Consider the following 25,634-nt stretch of genomic DNA (forward strand, 5'->3'; position numbering starts at 1 on the left):
CAGCGGGAAATTGAGCAGCAAATATGTCAGAGATCTCAGATATCTGTAAGAATGATAGGGTTGTAATGGTCGGGGATTTTAACTTTCCAAACCTCGATTGAGACTGCCAGAGTGTTCATAGGTTGGATGGGAGGGATTTGTTCAGTGTGTTCAAGAAAACTCTCTCAATCAGTATGTAACTGACCTGACTGGAGAAAGGGATAAAACCAAACCTTCCTTCGGGAAACAAGGTAGTGAAAGGGCCTGAAGAGTTTGTGGGGGAGCACTTTTGAAAAGTCACCACAATTCTATTAGTTTGAAAATAGCGATGGAAAAGGACAGGCCTGGTCCACAAGTTGAAGGTCAAAACTGGACTTGCCAGCAATCTAGAAGGTATTAGACAAGACTGTCCAAAAGTTGATTTGTGAAGGCTATTTGCAGATAAAGGGATATTGGGCAAGTGGGATTCTTTCAAAAGAGAGATAAATTAAGATTTCTGGGCCGGCATATTCCTGTTAGTGTGAAGGACAATGCTGGCACAAGTGGGAAACACTGGATGGCTTGGGATATTGAGGCTCTGGTCAAGACAAAAGGAGGCACATGTCCTATATAGCCAGCTGGATTAAGTCAATTCCTTGAAGAACATTGTGGGTGTAGAGGGAAACCATGAGGGCCTAAAGGGGAACTGACAGAGCATTGGCAGAGAAGGTTCATGGAAAATCCAGAGAGATCTACAAGTATATTAACAACAGAAGATTAACTCGGGACACAATGTGACCCCTTAAAGATGAATGAAGCCATCCTTGTGTGAACCCCCAGGAAATGGGTGAGATCCAAAACAAAAATTTCACACCGGAACTTACTGTGGAAAACACACTGGGGAAGCAGGGAAATAAACAGTGATGTATTCAAAAGAGTCCACATTGGAGAACAGGAGGTGCTGAAGGTTTTAAAATGCATTAAAATTAGACAACTCCCTGGGAACTAATCAAGTACATCCCAGGACATTGGGGTAAGTTAGGGAAGAAACTTACCAAGAAGATGGATGCAGGCAGGCCTTGCCTATCCTGACTTCAGCAAGGCATTCGACAGGGTTTAGCGTGGTGCACTGGTTAGTAAGGTTAGATCACATGGGACCAGGGAGAGCAAGACAAACAAACACATAATGTCTTGACAGTAGGAGACAGAGGGTAGTGGGAGAGGGTTGTTGTACAGATTGGGGGCCTCTGACCAGCGGTGTGCCATAAGGATCGGTGCAGGGTCCACACATGTGTATTATTGACATAATCGAGAATATATGAATTAGTGTTTGTAGGTTTGTGGAAAGTAAAATACATGTTATAGTTGGCAGTGAATACAGTTACCAAAGGTGATCTTAATCAACTGAGCCAAGAAATGATCGATGAGAGTTGAATTCAGGTGTTGGGTTTTGTTAAGATAAACTAGGGAGGACTAACATAGTTAATAGTTGGGCTCTGGACAGTGTTGTCGAACGGAGATAGACCAAGGGGTGCAGTTACATTGTTACTTGGACGTGACATCGCAGGTGGACAGGGCGGGGAAAGCGGATTAGGCAGACTAGCCCTCATGGGTCAGAGCATTGAGGACATGAGTTGGTCCATCATGGTACGGCTGTATCAGACATTGCTGGGTCTCCAGTTGGAGTACTGGGTAGAATTCTGATCATCCTACTTTAGGAAGCATTTTCCGAAACTGCAAATGGAGCAAAGATTGACGAAGATGTTACTGATACTGGAGGATGTGACAGAAACAGAGAGGCTGGATAAGCTGGAAAGCAACATGGGGGGGAATGAGATAGACTTGGCAGATAAGATTTATGAGAATCCAAAGAGATTCTACAGCACACAAGTGCAAAAAGGCTACTCGAGAGACAATAGAGCCTCTCAAAGATCAATAAGGCCATCCATGCCTGGAATCACGGAAATGGGCGCGACCCGAAATGAATATTTCATCTCAGAATGTACTGTGGACAAAGTCTAGGAAACAAAAGGAAAGAAATAGTGATGTCTTGGAAAGAGTCCCCATTACAGAAGAGGTGGTGCTGGAGGTCTTAGAACACAAAGGTAGAGAAAGCCCTAGGTCCTGAACAAGTGTATCCCAGAACATTGTGGCAATGTCGCAGTGGGGACCGTGGCAGAGATATTTGTATCATTATCTTTCTATTCCCATTGGGTGTAGATGGCTGAGGGGTGACCTTATAAAGGTTTATAAAAACATGAGGTGTATACGTAGGGTGAATAGTGAAAGTCTCTACACCAGTGCATGGGGAATCCATAACGAGAGGGCAGAAATATGATGTGGGAAAGGAAATACTTAAAAGCGACCAGAGGAGCACATTTCTACACAGAGAATGGTGCACATATTGAATGAGCTGCACTGAAGTGGTAGAGAAAAGTACAATTGGAATACATGGGAATGTGGCTGAAGACAAGCAGAAAGGAACAGGATGGAATAAAGTATAACTACATCCGTGCATCAGACTTGTGACAGGAGATTTTGGGAAAGAGTAAATGATTTGTTTTATTTGAATGGACAAATTGTCTGTGATAAGTTAGACTGATTTGTGACACAGAGATTTAGACACCAGGGAGACGTGGTTATAGGGCGAACAAAAGTTGTAACATAAATATTCAATCGTTCACAAGCTTGTGGAAACTCAGTCAAAATGGGTAACGCTAAAAGTAATGGAAAAAAAGACATTACAGCGAAAGCCTTTGGTCTCAGATCATGAAGTAGAGTCAGTCTGCATGTAATTCTGGTTGCTTCTTGCCAAGGACACAAGCAAAACAGTTTTAGCCACTGAACAGCATTTCATTGCTCATCAGTTCATTAAACAGGAACTCTTTGGAATTTTTAATAAAGGCATTGTGATAATTTTGTGCAACTTCAATATTCACATAATCTTGATAAGCACACTGACAAGAGTGATATTCGAAGAGGAGATTGTAGAATTTTTTTCAGTGTTCCTTTGAATAACACATTGTGCAACTGGCTAGAGACGTAATTATCTCAGATCGACAGTTGTGTCATGAAACTTAGTGAATGAGTAATGACACCTGGGAGAGGTGCAGTTTAAAGAAATATAAAGTTTTAAAATGAATCACAAATAGGACAAGCTACAACTAGAAACAAAAACATCCAATGACACGAGTTTGAGAGGAGAACTGACCAAGGTAAACAGGCTAAACAGACTGAAACATGTGTCTGTAAATGAACAGTGGAAAACATTTGAAGGAAAAGTGTAAGACACTCAACAAAAGGACATCCTATTGAAACAGAAAATCCTCAGCAAGACATTCCCACTAGTCCCTCACTCAGGACAAAATGGATCAAATTAGATTATGAGGCTTAAAAGATCACCACAAAGTACTTAAAATCCTCAAATGCGAGAGGGTTTAACCATTAAGTGTTAAAGGTATTGCAAAGGGTCTGCTAGCAGCAGGAGGGCAGTGGGAAGGGGAATCATTGTCAGGAGTTAATGAAACGATATGAACAGGGAGAGGTGAAGGTGCTGGAGGTGGTGAGAGTGTTACAGAGAGTGGTCAGGGCCTGAACGGTGTTACAAAGCCAGTACGGATTGCTGCAATGGTGGTGTTTGCAGAGGTAGGGAGGGGCATATGGATTTTCATTTATTCATTCATGGGATGAGGGTGTCACTGATTGGACCAGCATTATTTGACCCACAGCTAATTGTCCAGATGGCAGTTAAGAGGCAGCCATATTGCTGTGGACTGGATACACATGTCAGCCAGACCAGGTTAGAATGTCAGATGTCCTTCCCTCAAGGTGGTAAGTGAACGAGATGAGTTCTTCAGACTGATCTAAACAGCTTTTATGGTGGCCTCACCAATGTCTTGTACAGCCACAACATGACATCCCAACTCCTACTCTCAATGCTCTGCCCAGTCAAGGTAACCACCCCAAAGGCCTGCTTCATCAACCTGACTACCTGTGACACTACTTTCAAAGAACTGCGTACCTGCATCCTTGGGTCACTGACTGACAACACTACCCAGGGCCCGAACATTAACTGTACAAGTCCCAAACTGGTTTGTTTCACCAAAATGGAACACCTCACAGATATATAATTAAACACCATCTGCTATTCTTCAGCCCACTATCCCAGCAGTACTGTTCATCCTGTTGAACCACAGATAACCTCCTTCACTGTCCACTTTACCACCAAATTCAGTATCACCCAAAAAACTTACCAGGAAACCAATATCCAATCCAAACCATTGATCCAAATGACAACAACTCTGGAGCCACTACACCGCTGGTTACATGCCTCCAGTCAGAAAAACAACATGTTTGCCACCATGTTCTGCCTCCCACCATCAAACCAATTTTGTATGCAGTTGACTAGCACCTCCTGAATGCCATATCCTTTTACATTGATCTGAGCTTATTACTCAGTTTACCATACAAAACATAGAACACAGAACAGTAGAGCACAAGATCCCTAAGCCATGATGCCATGCCAACTTTTAATCCACTGTAAGATCAAAATAACCTGCATACCCTTCATTTTACTGCCATCCATGTGACTATCCAAGATTGTATTAAATGTCCCGAATTCATCTCTCTCTCCTTCCACTGCTGGCAGTGCATTCCACCCATCTAACAGCCTTTGTGTAAAGAACCTCTCTCTCTCCTTAACGACCCACCAATCACCTTAAAATTATGCCTGCTCATAGTAGCCATCTTTGCTATAGTATAAAGAAGTGTCACACTATTCACTCTCTCTGTGTCTGACATCATGTTGTTTACCTCTACCAAGTCACCCCTCAACCTTCTTCACTCCAATGAGAAAAGCCTTACCTCCCTCAAACGTTCTTCATAAGACATGCCCTCCACAACAGGCAGCATCCTGGTAAATCTCCAATTTACCCTCCCTAAAGCTTCCATTGCCTTCCTGCAATGAGGGGACCAGAACTGAATATAATACCCCAAATGGGGTCAAACCAGGGCTCTATAGATCTGCAACATAACCTCACAGCTTTAAAACTCAATCCCCCAGCTAATGAAAGCCAGTGCAACATATTCCTTCTTAACAACCCCATATGCTTGGGTGGCAACTATGAGGGATCGATAGACGTGGAACCCAAGATCCCTCTGTTCCACAACACTGCCAAATATTCTGCATTTAACTCATTCAAGTTTGACCTTCCACAACGAATGATTTCACACGTTTCCAGATTGATCTCCATCTGCCACTTCTCAGCCCAGCTCTGCACCCTGTCAATATCCTGCTGCAAACAACAACATCCCTCCACACTATCCACCACTCCACCAACCTCCAGGTCATCGGCAAAATTACTAACCCACTCTTCCACATCCACATCCACATCCACATTCAAGTCATTTATTTTAAAAAATCACAAAGAGCAGGAGGTTCTGGAACCAATCCCTGCAGAAAACCACTGGTCACTGAGCTCCACGCTGAATGCTTCCCATCTATCATCACCCTCTGTCTTCTATGAGCCAGGAATTCTGTATCCAGACAGAGAGGTTTCCCTGTATCCCATGCCTAAGTACTTTCTGAATGAGCCATAAATGTGTTTTATCACATTCTCAAAGGATTCAATAAGATTTATGAGGCATGATCTGGCCCTACCAAAGCCATGCTGACTGTCTCTTATCAAACTATCGTTTTCCAAGGAGACATAAATCCTGTCTCTCACAGTCCTCTCCAATAATCTGCACACCACAGACATAAGAACATGAGATCTGTAATTGCCAGGATTATCCCCATTCCCTTTCTTGAACAAGGGAGTAACATTTGTCACCCTCCAATCATCTGCTACAACTCCAGTGGACAGTGAGGGTGCAAAGGTCATCGCCAAAGCCGCAGCAATCCCTTTCCTCAATTCGTGCAGTAACTTTGGGTACATCCCGTCTGTTCCAACAGACTTGCCTATCCTTATGTTTACAAAATACTCAGCACATCGTCCTTCTTAACATCAGCCTTTTCACATATATCAGTCTTTTTTATGCTGTCCTCACAAATGACAAGGCCCCTCTCAGTAGTGAATCCTGATGCACAATATGCATTAAGGAAATTCCCTACCTCCTGTGATTCCAGGCACAAGTTCTCTCCACTACCCCTGGCCAGCCCAACCCCCACTCTGGCCATCCTCTTGTTCCTCACATAAGTGGAGATTGCCTTACGGGTTTTCCTTAATCCTTCCCAACAATACTTTATCATGCCCCCTTCTAGTTGCCCTAAATACATTCCACGCTTCCTTCCTGGTACCTTCAGAGAATCCCGACAGTGTGGAAACAGGCCGTTTGGCCCAACATCTCCATACCTACCCTCCAAACAGTATCCAACCCAGCCCCATTCCCTCACCCTGTTATTCTCCATTTGCTCTGACTAATGCGCCAAACCTACCCATCCCTGAACACTATGGGTAATTTAGCATGGCTAAGTCACCTAATCTGCACATCTTTGGGCTGTTTGGGGAAACTGGAGCACCTGGAGGAAACCCACGCAGACACGAGAAGAATGTGCAAACTCCCCACAGTCGCCTGTAATCGACAGGCTCTAATCGAAATGGAGTCCATGGTGCTATGAGGTAGCAGTGCTAACCACTGAGACATCGTGCCATCCAATGTAACTCTCTGGAGCCCTGTCTGATCCTTGCTTCCTCAACCTTAAGTAAACTTCCTCCTTCCTCTTGACTAGATGCTAAAGTCCATGTCGACAACGTTGACTGCTCTACCTTCATCTATCTCTTGGCCACCTCCTCGAAGAGTCAATCCGGTTTGTGCAACATGGTTTTCCACTCACAAAGCCATGCTGACTATCTCTAATCAGCCCTTGCCTTTGTAAATAAAAGGAGCTCCTTTCTCTCAGAATCTCCTCCAACATCTTCCCCGTCACTGGGCTCACTGGGCTGTAATTTCCTGGCTTTTTCCTGCAGTCCTTAAGCGATGGAACAGCATTAGCCGCCCTCCAGTCTTTCAGCACCTCACTGTGTCTGTTGATAATATACATATCTCTGTTAGAGACACTGCAATCTCTTCCCTCGCGTCCCACAATATACTAGGATCGACATAATGAGCTACTGAAGACTGATCTACTTTATTTGTTTTAATATTCCAGCACTTTCTCTTCTCTGTTGAGGATTCTTTCCAAGACATCATTATTTATTTCCAAGTTCCCCAGTTTCCATGTCTTTCACCACAGTAAATACTGACAAGACTATTTTGTCTAATATATCACCCATCTCCTCTGGTTCCACACATGGGTGACCTTATTGATCTTTAAGGGACCCTATTCTCTACCAAGTTACTCTTTAGCCCTTATTAAAACTTGTTTAAAGGCTTTTGATAATTCAAATACACCATATCCACTATACCACTACACCCCTCCTACACACATGCAATTCTGCCAGTTATATTCACACCAATAAATTAAATCCAACAGGCTCAAAAACAAATTCTCTTTTATCAAATGTGTTTCTAAGTGGCCAGTTATTGTATATTGACATACCCTTTCTAACAATTTCAGTATGTTCCGACGTACTGTCAGGCTAACACTATTTGGTTTCAGACTGAAAGCAGAAAGGGGTTGTGGGAGTTGTTGTTTATCAATCTGAAAAAGGTAGCTCAAAGGGTCAGCAGAAGGTAATAGAGAAGCCAAATCAAATGCTGGTATTTATTACAGAGGGAATGGAGTCTAAAAATAGGCAGGTCTAGCTAAAACTATGCAAGGTACAAATCAGACCACACCTCGAATATTATGAACAGAGTGAGCCCGAAGGAAATATATTGTTGCATTGGAGGCAGTCCAGAGAAGGTTCACTCAGCTGATCCTGGGAATGGAGGGATTTTCCAATGAGAAGAGGTGGAGTAGGTTGAGGTTGAACCCATTGAAGTTTAGATAATGAGAGAGAAATGGAATGAAACATCCAAGATTCTGAGGGGGTCTGATCGGGCAGATGCTGGGAAGTTAGAAAATAGAACAGTACAGCATAGCAACAGGCCCTTCGGCCCACCACGTCTATGCTGTCCAAGGTACTATTCTAACTCATACCATCTGCCTGCACATGGTCCATATCCCTCTATTCTCTGCCTGTTCATGTTTCTGTCTAAATCCCACTTCAAAACTTTACTCACATTTCTGCTTCTACGTCCTCCCTCGGTAACATCCACTATGTAAAAAAAAAACTTGCCTCACACATCTCGTTTAAACTTCCTCTTTCTCACCTTAAACCTATGTGCTCTAGCATTTGAAACTTACACATTGGAAAAGAGATTCTGACTATCTACATTATTTATCCCTGTTCCAAATGTTCTATTTCTGTACCTGGTCACCTGTCAACCTCTGATACACTCACAAAACAACTCAACTTTGTTTAATTTCCTCTTACAGCTAACACACCCTTAAAAACACTAACACAGGCAACGTGCTGATAAACCCCTTTTACACACCCTCCAAAGCCTCCCCATCCCTCCTATTATGTGGAGATGAGACCTGCACACAGTGCTCCAAATGTAGCCAAACAAATGTTTTATAGAATCACAGCATCAGATGCAAACCACTATCCCCAACATTGTGACTGATGAAGGCTAGTACTCCATCTGCTTTCTTTCCCATCTGAAACACTTCTGTTGCCATTTTCTGGGAGTTACTGACTTGCACCAAGATCCTTCTGTATATCAATATCCCTCAGTATGCTAATGATCTTATTGAATTTGACATCATCTCACACTTGTCCAGATTAAACTCAATTTGCCATTTCTGTCTATCTCTCCAACTGTTCTGTAACCTCCTGCGGATTTTAATGAATCAGCGAAACAAGGGTTTTGTGGAAAAGGCAGGAAAGTAGAGTTGAACAGTATCATATCAGCCATGATCTGATTGAAGGACAGAGCAGACTCACTGGGCCAAATGGCTTCATTCCCCTCCAACATGTCCTGGTCTGAGCACAGACTCAATATATCCTGCATAATATTATGGGTCTCTGCTCACAGAACTCCTTTAAAATGGGATTATTGGATATTTATTAGTACACAGCATTTGATCTACAAATATGATATGATGTTATAGAAAACCATCTCACATACAATTCAGGATTCCATCCGTTACAGCACCGATAGTCAGTGCTGTATCAGTCGGCATGGAGACCACTGTCACACACAGTTACTGTACTACCCTTGCTACAAGTACATTCAGTGTCCTGACTGTAACCATATTGACATTCCCATCACTGGTTGGTGCTTACAAAAGAATTCCTGCTAACGGTTGCTGCTGTTTGTTTATTCTCAGCTCCACTTTTGATATTCAGATCCACATGATTGTCTCATTAATGCATTAAACTCATCCTTCGTTCACAACTTGTTGGCTTTTTGCCTAGTCTGCCTATTGGGACTAGATTGGGTTGGGATATCTGCTCAGCATGGATGGGTTGGACTGAAGGGTCGGTTTCCATGTTGTACATCTCTCTGACCCTAATGACTCTATTCCAACAACCTTTCAGTATTCACTTCCCAGCGATGGTCATTCTGCAGCTAAATCTCCGAAATGACAGTTCCATCATATCTGTTCACTGTCATTCCATCTGCCTTATGGTGAATACAGGGAGTCATTCCTCAGTAGTGGGGGGTTTAACAGATGGGTAGAGGTTACAGAAATAGGGAGGCTTACACGGACTCGAGGATGTTAGAGTTAAACAGAGTTACACCTGGTCAAGAATGTTCATGGGACAAAGGGGTTTGGGGATTGGAGGAATTTACAGAGATAGAGGGAGCTGGATTAGATTCTGGAGATAGGGATATGGATGGAGAAAGGAAGAGGCAGGCAGACTGAGAGGCACAGACAGGGAGCTGTTTCATTTGGGAGATTATTGTGTATACTAAGAGATATGGAAGGTTGTTGTGACTGAAGATGTTTACAGATATAAGAAGGCTTCTAGACTCTGGAGGCTACAGAGATAGGAAGGCAATGGAGAATGTCAGATTGCTGGGATGGAGACAGTTACACAGATGGGGAGGGTTGCACAAACTGAAAGAGGTTCCTATGGTCGGGAGGGGTATGGTGTCGGGAATGAGAGTGAAATTTAACAAGATAAAGAACAAAGAGTTGGAGAAGGATAAGGAGATTACAAATTTTTCACAGCCAAGGAAGGGTTGTAGGAGCTGGAGAAGATTACAGAGATAGGGACTTATGCAGAGGTGAAAGACAAATACATTGACATGGAGGGTGGTATTGGTGGGAGGATCTTACAGGGATAGACAGGACTGTCAGGGTTTACCAGGATGAAGGAATTTAGTATCTACTGGAGAAGTTTAGGAGTTAGGGTGTTAGGGATTGGAGAACCTGAGAGAGACAGAGAGAATGGTGTGGACTAGAGGAGATTCCAGACAGAGGAAGGATTATCGGGACTGGAGGATATTACAGAGATCACGAACACAGCATGGGCCAGGATTGATGCCTGCGATCCCCTGTGCTGTCGCATTGAGGACCAGTACAGAAGAGGTGAAAGCAGGACCCTCACAAGATGGTGGAAATGAAACCTAGAATGTTGCTGTTCCTTGCCCAGCTCTGTATCTATGTCCGGTCTTCCAGGTCTGAATATAGACGTCTACTACCTCCACCCTGTGCTGTTTACTGCGAGTGATCTTACCGGCTGCAGGATTTACTGAAGGCTCCAGATCTCCCTCTCCATCTCTCTCTGGCTGACCAACCAGCTTCAATGAGGTGATGGATGAGACAAGAGTTAGGAACATCTTGATGACCTGCATGAGACAGAAATAGACAGAATGGGAAATTAGACAGATGCAATGAGGATAACTCATGCAGAGTGGCAGAGAGTCCAGCAGAGATCTCGAAAATCCCAGTCTCCATCCCTGCTGCATCTCTCTGGAGTGGACAATTCTGTTGACTCAGGATCTCAGACCATCTGTAAGAGGGAGAAATGCTGACAGAGGCAGCAAATAGACCGACACAGCGAGGGGTACCACATGGAGAGATACTGAATGATATCACATTATTAGACACTGCATTAACAGGGAATTGTTTGAATTTGTAACAAAGGCACTGGGATAATTGTGAGGGAATTCAACCTTCCTATCTCATCATCTCTTTGGCGGTGGAGACGAAGCTGACTCTCTCCCACTCTGGGGCGGTGCGGGTCCTGAGTTGGCTGTACAGACCGATATTGCCTTTCACAGACTCTGTTACACTTGGGGCAGAAGGTGGCCATGGGAAGGGGGTGGGTGGGGCGCTGGTGTGGTCATGCGCTCCTTGTGCTGTTTTCTCCTGGATTCCTATTTTTCCCCACAGCAAGTCTCGAGGTGTTCGACACCTTCCCAATGCTCCTTCCCCACCTCAGACGGTCTTAGCCCAGGACTTAATGGATTGGATTAAGGAATGAAAAAAAAACTATCAATTCTGAAGAAGCCAACGTTTAGAAATGTGGACACATTTGTTAAAGAGATCGCTAGGGAGTCTCCGAGCAGGAGGAGTGCAGTAGGAAGAGGAAACATCAGCGTTTAATCAGATGATCAGAACAGGGAAAATTGAAGGTGTTGGAGGTGGTGAGGGTGTTACAGAGAGGGGCAAAGGCCTGAACAATGTTACAAAGCCAATACGAATTGCTGCAGCTCGAGCTGTTTGCAAAGGTAGGGATGGACATCTGTATTTTCATTGATTCATTCATGGCCTGAGGATGTCACCGGATGGACCAGCATACATTACCCTTTGCTAATTGCCCAGAGGCAGCTCAGAGTCAGCCATATTGCTGTGGGACTGGAGTCACATGTGAGCCAGACCAGGTAAGAATGCCAGATATCCCTCTCTAATGGACATACGTGAACAAGTTGATTTTTACCAGATAATCAACAATGCTTATACGGTGGCATCACTAATGTCCTGTACAGATACACCATGACATCCCAACTCCTACTCTCAATGCTCTGCCCAATGAAGGGGAACCCTCCCAAACACCTGCTTTACCAGCCTGTCTACCCGTGATGCTACTTTCAAAAAACTGTGTACCTGTGTCCCTGGGTCACTGATTGACAACAGTACAGGGCCCGAACATTAATTGTACAAGTCCAGCCTGGTCTGCTTTACCACAATACAACATCTTGCATTTCTCCACCTGTTATTCCTCACCTCACTGGTCCAGCAGTACTGTTGATCCCATTGTCCTCTTCGATAACCCTCTTCACAGTCCACATTATCACCAAATTCAGTCTCACTCACAAACTTGCTCAACATGACTTCTGTATTATCTACCAAACTGTTTATATAAATGATGCACAACAGTGACCCAGCACCGAACCCCATGGCACACCAGGCCTGCAGTTTTATCAGAAACCCTCTATGAACATGCTCTGTCTCGGACCGTCAATCCTGTTTTGTATCTAGTTAGTGAGCGCTCCCTGGTTGTGTGTGATCTAAACTTACTAACCAGTCTGCCATGCAGAAACTTGTCAAAGGCCTTGCTAAAGTTCATGTGACATCGCCTACTGCTCTGCTTTGATCTCTCACTTGTCTACCTCCTTTCACATGCACAAAGCCATGCTGATGATTGTTAAACCTGTCCTTACCTTTCCAAAAGCATGATGATCGTTTCTCACAGAATCTCCTCCAACTTACCATCATGCAACAGTCACACTTAAGTGACTGTTGATGATACAACTAGACAATAGACAACAGGTTCAGGAGTAGGCCATTCTGCCCTTCGAGCCTGCACCACCATTCAATATGATCATGGCTGATCATCCTTAATCAGTATCCTGTTCCTGCCTTATCTCCATAACCCTTGATTCCACTATCCTTGAGAGCTCTATCCAACTCTTTCTGAAATGAATTCAGAGACTGGGCCTCCACTGCCCTCTGGGGCAGAGCATTCCACACACCCACCACTCTCTGGGTGAAGAAGTTTCTCCTCATAGAACATAGAACATAGAAGAATACAGCGCAGTACAGGCCCTTCAGCCCTCGATGTTGCGCCGATCAAAGCCCACCTAACCTACACTAACCTACACTATCCTCCATATACCTATCCAATGCCCGCTTAAATACCCATAAAGAGGGAGAGTCCACCATTGCTACTGGCAGGGCATTCCATGAACTTACGACTCGCTGAGTGAAGAACCTACCCCTATCATCAGTCCTATATCGACCCCCCCTTAATTTAAAGCTATGCCCCCTTGTAATAGCTGACTCCATACGTGGAAAAAGGTTCTCACTGTCAACCCTATCTAACCCCCTAATCATCTTGTACACCTCTATCAAGTCACCCCTAAACCTTCTTTTCTCCAATGAAAACAACCCCAAGTGCCTCAGCCTTTCCTCATACGATCTTCCTACCATACCAGGCAACATCCTGGTAAACCTCCTCTGCACCCGTTCCAGTGCCTCCACATCCTTCCTATAGTATGGCGACCAAAACTGCACACAATATTCCAGATGCGGCTGCACCAGAGTCTTATACAACTGCAGCATGACCTCAGGACTCCGGAACTCAATTCCTCTACCAATAAAAGCCAGTACGCCATATGCGTTCTTCACTGCACTATTTACCTGGGGTGGCAACTTTCAGAGATCTGTGTACATGGACACCAAGATCCCTCTGCTCTTCCACACTACCAAGTAGTCTACCATTAGCCCAGTAATCCATCTTTTTATTACTCTTACCAAAGTGAATCACCTCACACTTAGCTACATTGAACTCCATTTGCCAACTTTCTGCCCAGCTCTGCAGCTTTTCTATATCCCGCTGTAACCTGCCATACCTTTGCTCACTGTCTACAACTCCTCCGACTTTCGTATCCTCCGCAAACTTGCTCACCCAACCTTCTAACCCTTCCTCCAGGTCATTTATAAAAATGACAAACAGCAATGGTCCCAAAACAGATCCTTGCGGAACACCGCTAGTGACGGCACTCCAAGATGAACCTTTGCCAACAACTACTACCCTCTGTGTTCTTCCAGCCAGCCAATTCCTAATCCAAACCTCCAACTCACCCTCAATGCCATATCTCTGTATTTTCTGCAGTAGCCTACCATGGGGGACCTTATCAAACGCCTTACTAAAATCCATATATACCACATCTACCGCTTTCCCCTCATCTACCTCCTTAGTCACCTTCTCAAAGATTTCAATAAGGTTTGTGAGGCACGACCTGCCCTTCACAAAACCATGCTGACTATCCTTGATCACATTATTCTTATCCAGATGTGCATAAATCCTATCCCTTACAATTCTCTCTAAGACTTTGCCCACAACAGAAGTGAGACTCACTGGCCTATAGTTCCTTGGATTATCCCTACTCCCCTTCTTGAACAAGGGAACCACGTTTGCTAGCCTCCAGTCCTCTGGCACTACTCCTGTAGACAAACAGGACACAAAAATCAAGGCCAATGGCTCTGCAATCTCCTCCCTTGCTTCCCAGAGAATCCTAGGATAAATGCGATCAGGCCCAGGGGACTTATCTATTTTCACCCTTGCCAGAATTTCCAACACCTCTTCTCTACATATCTCAAAGCCATCCATTCTACCTATTCGTGCCTCAGTATTCATATCGACAACAATGTCCTGTTCCTGAGTGAATACTGACGAAAAGTATTCATTCAGTGCCTCCCTAATCTCTTCAGCCTCCACACGCAACTTCCCATTACTATCCTTGATTGGACCTATTCCTACCCTAGTCATTCTTTTATTCCTAACATACCTATAGAAAGCCTTAGGGTTTTCCCTAATCCTACCAACTAAGGACCTTTCATGTCCCCTCCTTGCTGCTCTTAGCTCTCTCTTCAGGTCCTTCCGGGCTACCTTATAACTCTCAATCGCCCCTATTGAACCTTCATGCCTCATCTTTACAAAGGCCGCCCTCTTCCATTTAACAAGGGATTCCAACTCCTTATTAAACCACGGCTCCCTCACACGACCCTTTCCTCCCTGCCTGATAGGTACGTACTTATCAAGGACACTCAATAGTTGCTCCTTGAACAAGTTCCACATATCAATTACGCTCTTGCCTTGGAATCTACTTTTCCAATCCACACATCCTAAGTCATGCCTCACCGCATCATAATTTCCCAGCCCCCAGCTATAACTCTTGCCCTGTAGTACACACTTATCCCTCTCCATCACGAGAGTAAAAATCACCGAATTGTGGTCACTGTCCCCAAAGTGCTCACCTACCTCGAGTTCTAATACCTGGCCTGGTTCGTTACCCAGAACCAAATCCAGTATGGCCTCACCTCTTGTTGGCTTATCTACATATTGTGTCAGGAAACTCTCCTGCACACATTGGACAAACACTGACCCATCTAACGAACTTGAGCTATAGCTTTCCCAATCAATATCAGGAAAGTTAAAGTCCCCCATAACAACCACCCTATTACTGTCACTCTTCTCCTGAATCATCTTCGCAATCCTTTTTTCAACGATTCTAGGACTATTAGGAGGCCTGTAAAAGACTCCTAACAGGGTGACCTCACCTCTCCTATTCCTAACCTCAACCCAAACTACCTCAGATGGCAAATCTTCGTCCATCGTCCTTTCCACCGCTGTAATACTATCTTTGACAAGCAAAGCCACACCCCCCCCTCTTTTACCCCCACCTCTGACCCTACTAAAACATTTAAACCCTGGAACCTGCAACAGCCAATCCTGTGCCTGATCTAGCCATGTCTCCATAATAGCCACAACATCGAAGTCCCAGGTACCAACCCACGCTGCAAGTTCACCTACCTTATTTCGTATACTTCTGGCATTAAAGTATACACACTTCAAGCCACTCTTCTGTTTACAGGCACCCTCCTTTAAGATTGATGCCATTTTCCTAACCTCCCTACACTCCAGGTCCTGCACCCTAAAGCTACAGTCTGGGTTCCCATGCCCCTGCAGAGTTAGTTTAAACCCCCCCCAAGAGCACTAGCAAACCTCCCCCCAAGGATACTGGTGCCCCTCAGGTTCAGGTGCAGACCATCCTGTTTATAGAGGTCCCACCTTCCCCAGAAAGAACCCCAGTTATCCAAATACCGGAATCCCTCCCTCCTGCACCATCCCTGTAGCCACGCATTAAACTTTTCTCTCTCCCTATTCCTCGACTCTCTATCACGTGGCACGGGTTACAAACCAGAGACAGCAACTCTGTTCGTTCTAACTCTGAGCTTCCAACCTAGCTCCCTAAAAGCCTGTCTAACATCCTCAGCACTCCTCCTACCTATGTCATTGGTGCCAATATGGACCACGACTTCAGGCTGCTCCCCCTCCCCCTTAAGGACCCGGAAAACACGATCAGAGACATTACGTACCCTTGCACCTGGGAGGCAACATACCAAACGTGAGTCTCTCTCGTTCCCACAAAACCGCCTATCTGTGCCCCGAACTATCGAGTCCCCAATTATTATTGCTCTGCTCTTCTCCACCCTTCCCTTCTGAGTAGCGGGGACAGGCTCCGTGCCAGAGGCCTGAGCCCCGTTACTTACCCCTGGTAAGTCGTCCCCCCCACAAGTATCCAAAACGATATACTTGTTCTTGAGGGGAACGACCACAGGGGGTCCCTGCACTGGCTGCTTCCTCCCAGTCCCCCTCACTGTCACCCATTTATCTGCCATCTTTGGAGTTACTACTTCCCTTTAGCTCCGATCTATGACCCCCTCTGCCTCCCGAATGATCCGAAGTTCATCCAACTCCAGCTCCAGTTCCCTAACACGGTCTTGGAGGAGCTGGAGATGGGTGCACTTCCTGCAAGTGTAATCAGCAGGGACGTCCCTGTCCTAAATGGTCTACCCCGTATTTTTAAGCTGTGTCCTCTGGTTCAGCACTCACCCATCAGCGGAAACATGTTTCCTGCCTCCAGAGTGTCCAATCCTTTTATAATCTTATATGTCTCAATCAGATCCCCTGTCAGTCTTCTCAACTCATGGGTATACAAGGCCAGTCGCTGCAGTCTTTCAGCGTAATATCTCTGGGAGGGGCCCTGCAATTTCCTCCCTCGCTTCTCACAAGGCGCTGAGATACATCTGATCATGTCCCAAGGTGTTATCTAACTTCTTGCATTTTAAGACATCCAGCACCTCCTGTTCTCCAAGGTGAATTCTTTTCAAGACATCACTATGTATTTTCCCAAGTTCCCGAGCATCCATGTCTTTCTCCGTAGTAAATCCTAACACAAAATATGTGTTCAGTATCTCCCCCAACAGCAGTGATCCCACACAGACAGCCTCATTGACCTTTCAGGGGCCCTATTCTCTCACGAGCTAAGTTTTAGCCCTGGTTGAAACTTGTCAAAATGCTCCTGAAATTCCAAATATCCCTCAACCGCAACTAACCTCCCCCACCCTTATCTATTCTGCCATTTAAGGTCACACCAAAATATAGAATCCCTTTTATAAAATCATACAGCTCCCATTGTTTCAAAGCATCCAGTTATCATTTATTGTCATATCCTTTATAACACATTCCAGCACGTTCCCGACTTACTGTCAGGGTAACACCATTTGGTTTCAGACTGACTGCACAAAGGATTTTGGGAATCCTTGTGAATCAATCTGAAACATGTAGCTTACAGGATCAGCAGGTCATAGAGAAGGCAAATCAAATGCTGCTATTTATTACAAAGGGAATGGAGTCTAAATATAGGGAGGTCTTGCAAAACGATGCAAGGTACAAGTCAGACCACACCTAGATTATAAGGAACAGTATGCGTGCCCTAAGGAAAGACTTTCTTGTGTTGGAGGCAGGCCAGGGAAGGTTCACTCAGCTGATCCTGGAAATGGCGGGATTTTCCAATGAGAAGAGGTGGAGTAGATTGACCTTGAACCTATTGGGGTTTTGAAGAATGGGAGAGAAATTGAATGAAACATCCAGGATTCTGAGAGGCTTTGACAGGGTAGATGCCGTGAAGTTAGAAAATCGAACAGTACAGCAGAGTAATAGGCCCTTCGGCCCACCATGGCTGTGCTGACCATTGTGCTATTCTAACCTAATCTCATCTGCCTGCACATGGGCGATATCCCTCTATTCTCGGCCTGTTCATGTTTCTGTCTAAATGCCACTTCAAAACTTTGCTCTTATTGTCATCTCTCCCACCTCCTGAGCAGCTTCTACCCTCTCGGTAAAGACAACTGGCCTCATTCATCTCACTTAAAACTTCTCACTCTCACCTTAAACTGAGGCGCACTAGTATTTGATATTTCGACATTGGAAGAAGTATTCCAACTATCCACGCCTCTCCTATATACCTGTACCAGGTCACCCTTCAGTCTCGGATATTCTCGCAAAGCAATCTAACTGCGTCCAACCTCCTGACAGTAAACACATTCTCATCCAGGCAACATTCTGCCAACCCTCTGTTACACTGTCCCCAAAACCTCCACATCCTTCCTGTGGTGTGTCGATGAGAACGACACGCAACATTCCAAACATGGCCGACTGAAGTTTCATTCAGTCACAACATGACATGCAAACGTCTGTACTCAATACTGTGCCCAATGAAGATAAGCATACCATACTTCTCCTTTACCACCACATCCTACTGTGTTGTTATCTTCAGGAAGCTACGGATTTGCATCCAAGGTCATCTGTTTATTAATGTTTCCAATTAGTCAATTAGTGTACTTGTCTCATCGAATTGACTTCATAAATGCATCACTTCACACCTGCCCCGATGAAATTCAATTTGCCACATCTCTCTCCAGCGTTCCAGCTGTTCTACATACTGCTGCAACTTTTAACACTCTTCCTCACTATCCACAATTCCCCGAACTATCCCTAATCATTACAGGCCTTTCCAAATGTCATCTGCAAAGTACTAATCAAACTGCTGACCTTTTCATCTGAATCACAGATATAAATTACACACAGACATCGCAGCACTGATCCTTGTGAAACAGCATTGGCCACAGAAGTCCAATTAGAAATTGACCATTCCACATGCCTCTGTCTACTATCACCAAGAAAATATTGTATCCAACTTACCAATGTGCATGGATTGTGATTTGATCTTCCAGATCCCCCTTGCTATTTGGAAGCTGTCCATTCAAAATGACTCTATATTTTGATTCCCAGATTAAATTGGCTGTCTCACTAATGCACTGACTGCGTCCTTTCTTCACAACAAAACGGGACCTTGGTTGGTTTTTTTGCTGATCCTGCCTAAATCCCTACAATCCCTCAATAATCACATTGCTGTCATGATCATTCTGCAGCCACCCCTCCACAATAACAGTTCGATCATATCTGTCCCCTTCAGTTAATGCTGTCATTCCATCTGCCTTGTTGCAAATGCATGGCGCGTGTCACCGAGAGAGGGCCTTTGAGGGATGGATAGAGGTCACAATGTGGGAGAGAAGTTTGGGGACGCGACAATGTTGCAGGGTTAAACATAGTTACAGTTGCTACAGAATGTTCGCAGAAGAAAACATTTTATTATTTGGAGGAAGTTAGAGACATAAAGTGTCTTTGATTAGATTCCAGAGATAGGGATGGGTATAGGGTTGTGGATCATTACATGGACTATGTTGATCAGGGCATAGAAACATTCACAGGATTCCAGGATGTCGTACATTTAACAACAGTTGTGGGATCTGGAGGATATCACAGTGAGAGGGAGGATGGTATGGACTGGAGAATATTACAGGGAAAGGGTGGGTAGTATGGACTGGAGAATGTTGCAAGCACATGGAAGACGATATAAGCTGGAGAATGCTGCAGCAATAGAGAGGAGTATATGGACTGGAGGATGTTGCACGCACAGGGATGAAGTTGTAGACTGGATACAGTTAGAAGGAGAGATGAATTTATTCACTGGAAGGTATGTCAGAGAGTGTGAGTGGTGTGCATGCTGCAAGATACGACAGGGATAGGGAAGCTTGTCGTGACAGGAGGAGAGAGTGATAGAAAGTCTTGTGAGAGACCAGATTCACTTATGAGCATAGGATGTGCTACAGTGAGCAGAGTCTTTTGCAGATATAAATGAGGATACAATGGCCCCAAAGCAGTCACACCTATACATAGGTGTCTAGGAACTGAAGGAATTGAAGAGATTACACAGGCTAGGAGTGTTGTATGCAGTGGAGGAGATTAACCTGATAGGGAAGCTTTTAGAGACTCAACAATGTTAGGAAATAATGGGAGTTGCAATGGTGACAGCAGGTTTCAACAATTCGGAGGATATAGACCTGAAGGAGCTTTGACAGATAGCGATGGTACAGTAAAGGGAATTGTAGTGCCTTCCCTTTCATAAGCAATCCATAAGCACTTAAAATAGCCTGTTTGACATGTGCATTATCTCTCGACCATTCATCAGACAGCGCTGCAAATACTTCACTGGCTCTGCCTACCAGCTTAGACTGAACTAGCAGTACCCAGAAGACCTCGGGCCACTCTACATGTCTGTGCAATTTTTCAAATGAAATACAGAGTTCATTGACAGTGGAGTCACAGGTAGTTAGGATAGCGAAGAAGGCGCTTGGTATGCATTCCTTTATTGGTCAGAGTATTGAGTACAGGAGTTGGGAGGTCATGTTGCGGCTGAACAAGACAGTGGTTAGGCCACTTTTGGAATGCTGCATGCAACTCTGTTCTACTTCCGATCGGGAGGATGTTGTGAAACTTGAAAGGGTCCAGAAAAGATTTACAACAACGTTGTCAGGGTTGAGCTATAGGGAGAGTTTGAACAGATGATGGTTGTTTTTCCTGGATAGTCGGAGACTGAGGGTGACCTCATCGAGGTTTATAAAATCAAGGGGGGCATGGATAGGGTAAATAGACAAAGGCTTTCTCCTGGTATGTGCGAGTCCAGAATTATAGGGCGAGGTTTAGGGTGAGAGTAGAAAGATATAAAAGATAAAAAGGGGCAACTTTTTCACGCAGAGGATAGTACATATATCGAATGAGTTGCCAGAGGAAGTGGTGGAGGCTAGTACAACTGCAACAGTTAAAAGGCATCAGGATGGGTATATGAATAGGAAGGGTTTAGAGGGAGATGGGCCGGGTGCTCGCAGGTGGGACTACATTGGGTTGGGATATCTGATCTGCAGGATGGGACCATGAATGGGTTGTGGAACCTGGAGGATGTTCTGATTTGAACCACAGGTAATGTTTGATTGGATCTTTCAGCCAATCTTACAGATGGTACAATTGCAACATTTAAGAAGCATTTGGATGGATATATGAATAGAAAGGGTTTGGAGGGAGATAGGCCAGGTACTAGCAGGTGGGACTAGATTGGGTTGGAATGTCCTGTCGGCATGGCCGGGTTGGAATGAAGGGTCTGTTTCTATGCTGTACATCTCTATGATTGTAAGATCAGCTGAATGGTCCAATCAAAAATTACCTGTGGTTCAAATCATAATATCCTCCAGGTTCCACAAGCCATCCCCTGTCCCATCCTGCAGGTTCAATGAATCCCGGAACCTCTAACCTTCTGCAATCCCACGTCCCTTCCAACATTTGTACCATCCTCCACGTTCTGCAGCCCTTCATACCTCTGAACATGGCCCAGACTATCCAACTCCTCCTTCCTCTGCAATGTTCCCCAGAAGAGCACTGGAGGATGGTGGGGGTTACAGAGATATGGAGGGACATCAGGACTGGAGGATTTTGCAGACATTGGGAATATAGGGACTTGAGAAGGTTTCACAGTTTATGAGTGTTGTAGGGACTGGAGGAACTTACACTGATAGGGATAGTTTTAGATTGGAGGATTCTGCAGAAAACCTTTACGTGGTTAAAGGCAGGATTCTTAGCAGCGTGCAGGAACAAAGGGACCCTGTGTCCCTCAGGTTCCCACCCAAGTTGACAGGCTGTTAAGAAGGCGGATGGTGTGTTGGCTTTCATTAGCAGGGGGATTGAATTTAAGAGATGTGAGATTTTGCTGCAGCTCTACAGAACCCCAGTTAGACCACACTTCGAATATTGTGAACAGTTCTGTTCACTTCATTATAGGGAGGACGTGGAAGCTTTAAAGACAGTGCAGAGGAGATTGAGCAGGATGCTGCCTGGACTGGAGGGCATGCCCATAGAAGGTAGGTTGTGGAAGCTAGGGCTTTTCTGATCACAGCGAAGGAGGAAGAATGGTGACTTGATAGAGGTGTACAAGGGAATGAGAGGCATAGATAGAGTGGATAACCAGAGACTACTTCCCATGGCGAAATGGCTATCACAAGGGGAGATACGTTTAAGGTAATTGGAGGAAGGTTTAGCTTAGATATCAGAGGGGTATGGGCCAGGTGCTGGCAGGTAGGACTAGATTGGGTTGGGATATCCTGTCGGCATGGATGGGACTGGGACGTTATTTACACAGAGTGTGGTGGGTGCGTGGAATGGACTGCCAGCCGTGGTAGTAGATTCAGACACATTACAGACATCTAAGCAACTCTTGGATAGGCACATCAATGATAGTAATATGTAAGGTATGTAGATTAGTTTAGTCTTCAGATTAGGATAAAAGGTCAGCACAATATTGAGGACTGAAGGGCTTGTACTGGAATGTGCTATTCCATTTTCTAAATAGCAAGGGTTATGATGGCAGCAAGAGGTTCCAAGAAGCGGGAGAGGATGCGATCTGAATGAAGAGATATAAATAAAAGGCGTTGCTAAATTTGTATGAGGTAATAGAGACACCAATGGCCTGATCTGGAGGAGATGACCCAGACTGGGAGGGGTGTGGGTACTGCTGGTGGTTTCACAGGGAGGGAGGACCATAGAGCGACAGGAGGTTACAGAAATGTGGAGAGTTACAGGGCCTACAGGAGTTCATGGAGATGGGGAGGTTGGGAGGAATGGATCAGTTTATAGGGCTAAGGATATTTGTAGGATGGGATATTTTACACAGACAGGAATGTTTCAGGTGAATGGAGCGAATTACAGAGAAAACGTGGGTTGTACAGATTGGAAAAACAAATTGACATATGGAGGGTAATACAGGCATGGTGAACATTTAGTGAAACGTCAATATTCGCAAAGTCTGGGACAATCACACTGACAAGAGTGATATTGGAAGAGGAGTTCAGAGAATTTTTTTCAGTGTTTCTTAGAATAACACATTGTGCAACTGGCGAGGGACGTAACTGTCTCAGAGCGACTGTTGTGTGATAAAACTTAGTGAATGAGTAATGTCACCTGGAGAGATCCACTGGGAAATTGTGATAAAGTGCAGTTTAAACAAATATAAAGTTTTAAAGTGAATCACAGAAAGGACAAGCTACAACTAGAAACAAAAACATCCAATGACATTGGAGAGAAGAACTGACCAAGGTAAACAGGCTAAACAGACTGAAACATGTTCCTGGTAAATGAACAGTGGAAAACATTTGAAGGAACAGTGTAAAATACTCAACAAAAGGACATTCCACTGAAACAGACAAAAACTCAGCAAGAAATCCCCATCGGTCCCTCACTCAGGACAAAATGGATCATATTAGATTATGAGGCTGAGAGGATCACCACAAAGTACTTAAAATCCTGAAGTGAGAGAGAGTTTTAGAGTAAGTTTTAAAGGGATTGCAATGGGTCTGCTCGCAGGAGGGGGGCAATGGGAAGGGGGATAGTTGTCAGGGTTTATTGACACGATGCGAACATGGAGAGGTGAAGGTGCTGGAGGTGGTGACAATGTTACAGAGAGTGGTCAGGGCCTGAACGGTGTTACAAAGCCAGTACGGATTGCTGCAGATGGAGGGGTTTGCAGAGGTAGGGAGGGACATTTGTATTTTTATTTGTTCATTCATGGGATGTGGGTGTCACTGCCTGGACCAGCATTATTTGACCCCATGCTAATTACCCAGAGATTTTTGGGGACCTGGTGGATAAATATAATACTTTGCTGGCCACAGGTGAAGTGCTGAATGACTGCAGGATCGCTAATGTGGTTCCTTTGTTCAAGAAGGGCAGCAGGGATGGGCCAGGTAATTACAGAGCAGTTAGCCTGACAGCAGGGGGAGGGAAATTATTGGAAACAATTGTGAGGATTAATCAACACTTGCAAAGGTAAGGATCAACCCGGCTTAGTCATCACGGATTTGGCAGAGGGAGATACTGTCTGAGGAATTCAGTTCAGTTTTTTTTTAAATGATGCTTAAGTATATTGATGAAGGCAGTGCAGATGATGTGGTTTACATGGCCTTGACTAAGTCCTTAAACAAGATCCAACACGGAAGACTGGTCCAAAAGGACTGGGTTCCAAGGCAAGTTGGCAGATTGCATGCAAAATTGGTGGATAGAATATTTTCACCAGCGGGTGTACCACGGGGATCTGTGCAGTAACCACTGAACATTAATAACTCGGATGTGAAAGCAGAAGGTATCATTAGTCGGTTTGCAGATGACATGAAAGGTGAGGGTGTTGTTCACAGTGAGGAGGATGGTCTCCGTCTGCAGTCCGATGTCGATCGGATGATAGTCTAAGCAGAGTTTAGTTCTGATCGAAGTGAGGTAATATTCTATGGGAGGTACGATAAGCGAAGGACAGACATAATAAACGGTAGGTCCTTGCGGAGTACTGAGGAATACAGGGACCATGGTGGACAAGTCCATAGATCCCTGAAGGTGTCAGCACAGGGAGACAGGGTGGGAAAGGCACCTGAACTGGGAGAGGGAGAGGGATCCATATCCTGGTGGGGTGAATTGCGAGAGATGTTTGAGAGGATATAACCTAGTCTGGCAGGGTGTTGGACCTTAAATAGACCTAAGATCAGAAAGAAGATTGAGGCTGGTACACGAGTTAAAGACAGCAATTTCAGCAGACAAGGCAGGCAAGAACATAGCAGGGAATGGGGGAAAACTGATGATTAAACTGCATTTATTTCAATGCAAGGGGCGTGACAGCTAAAGAAGATGAACTCAAGGCATGGATTAGAACATGGGACTGGGATATTATAGTTATTACAGAAACACAGCTGAGGGAGGGGCAGGACTGGCAGTTCATTGTCTCAAGGTGGAGATGCTCCAGGAAGGGGAGGCAAGAGAGGACGTATGGTGGTGGGTTTTGATTGCATGAATCATCACAGCAGAACTTAGAAAGGATATTCCTATGGGATCGCCCAGTGAAGCTATGTTAGTGGAACAGAGAAATAAGAATGGGTCATCACTTTGATACGATCGGACTGCTGACCCGAATAATCTGTGGCAGACTGAGGAACAAATATGTCGGGACAGCTTAAATATCAACCATAATAATACGGCTGTTATGGTAGGGTTTTTGAAATTTCCAAACCTAGACTGGGACTGCCAGTGTTCAGTGTTTGCAAGGGAGGAATTTGATAATTGTGGTCCAGAAAACTCCCAATCAATATGTAAATGGCCAGAAAAGAGAAAGGGGCAAAACCTGACCTCCACTTGGGAATTAAGGTAGGGAAAGGGACTGAGATGTAAATGGGAAAGCGTTTTGCCAAAGGGACCACAGTTCTAGTAGTTTGAAAACAGCTTTGGAAAAGGACAGGCCTGGTCCACAAGTGCAAGTTATAAAATGGAGCCTGACCAATCGTGATTGCATTAGCCAGGAATTTTCAAAATGTGATTGGGGAAGGGAATTATTTACAGGGAAAAGGAAGTTTGGCAAGTGATAATATTTTAAAAGTGAGATAAACTGATTGATCAGCGCCAGCATTTTCCTGTTTGTGAGCAGGTTAATGCTGACAGCATTCGAAAACACTGGCTGTC

The sequence above is a fragment of the Chiloscyllium punctatum genome, chromosome 50, assembly GCF_047496795.1.
Source record: "Chiloscyllium punctatum isolate Juve2018m chromosome 50, sChiPun1.3, whole genome shotgun sequence".
NCBI lineage: Eukaryota > Metazoa > Chordata > Chondrichthyes > Orectolobiformes > Hemiscylliidae > Chiloscyllium > Chiloscyllium punctatum.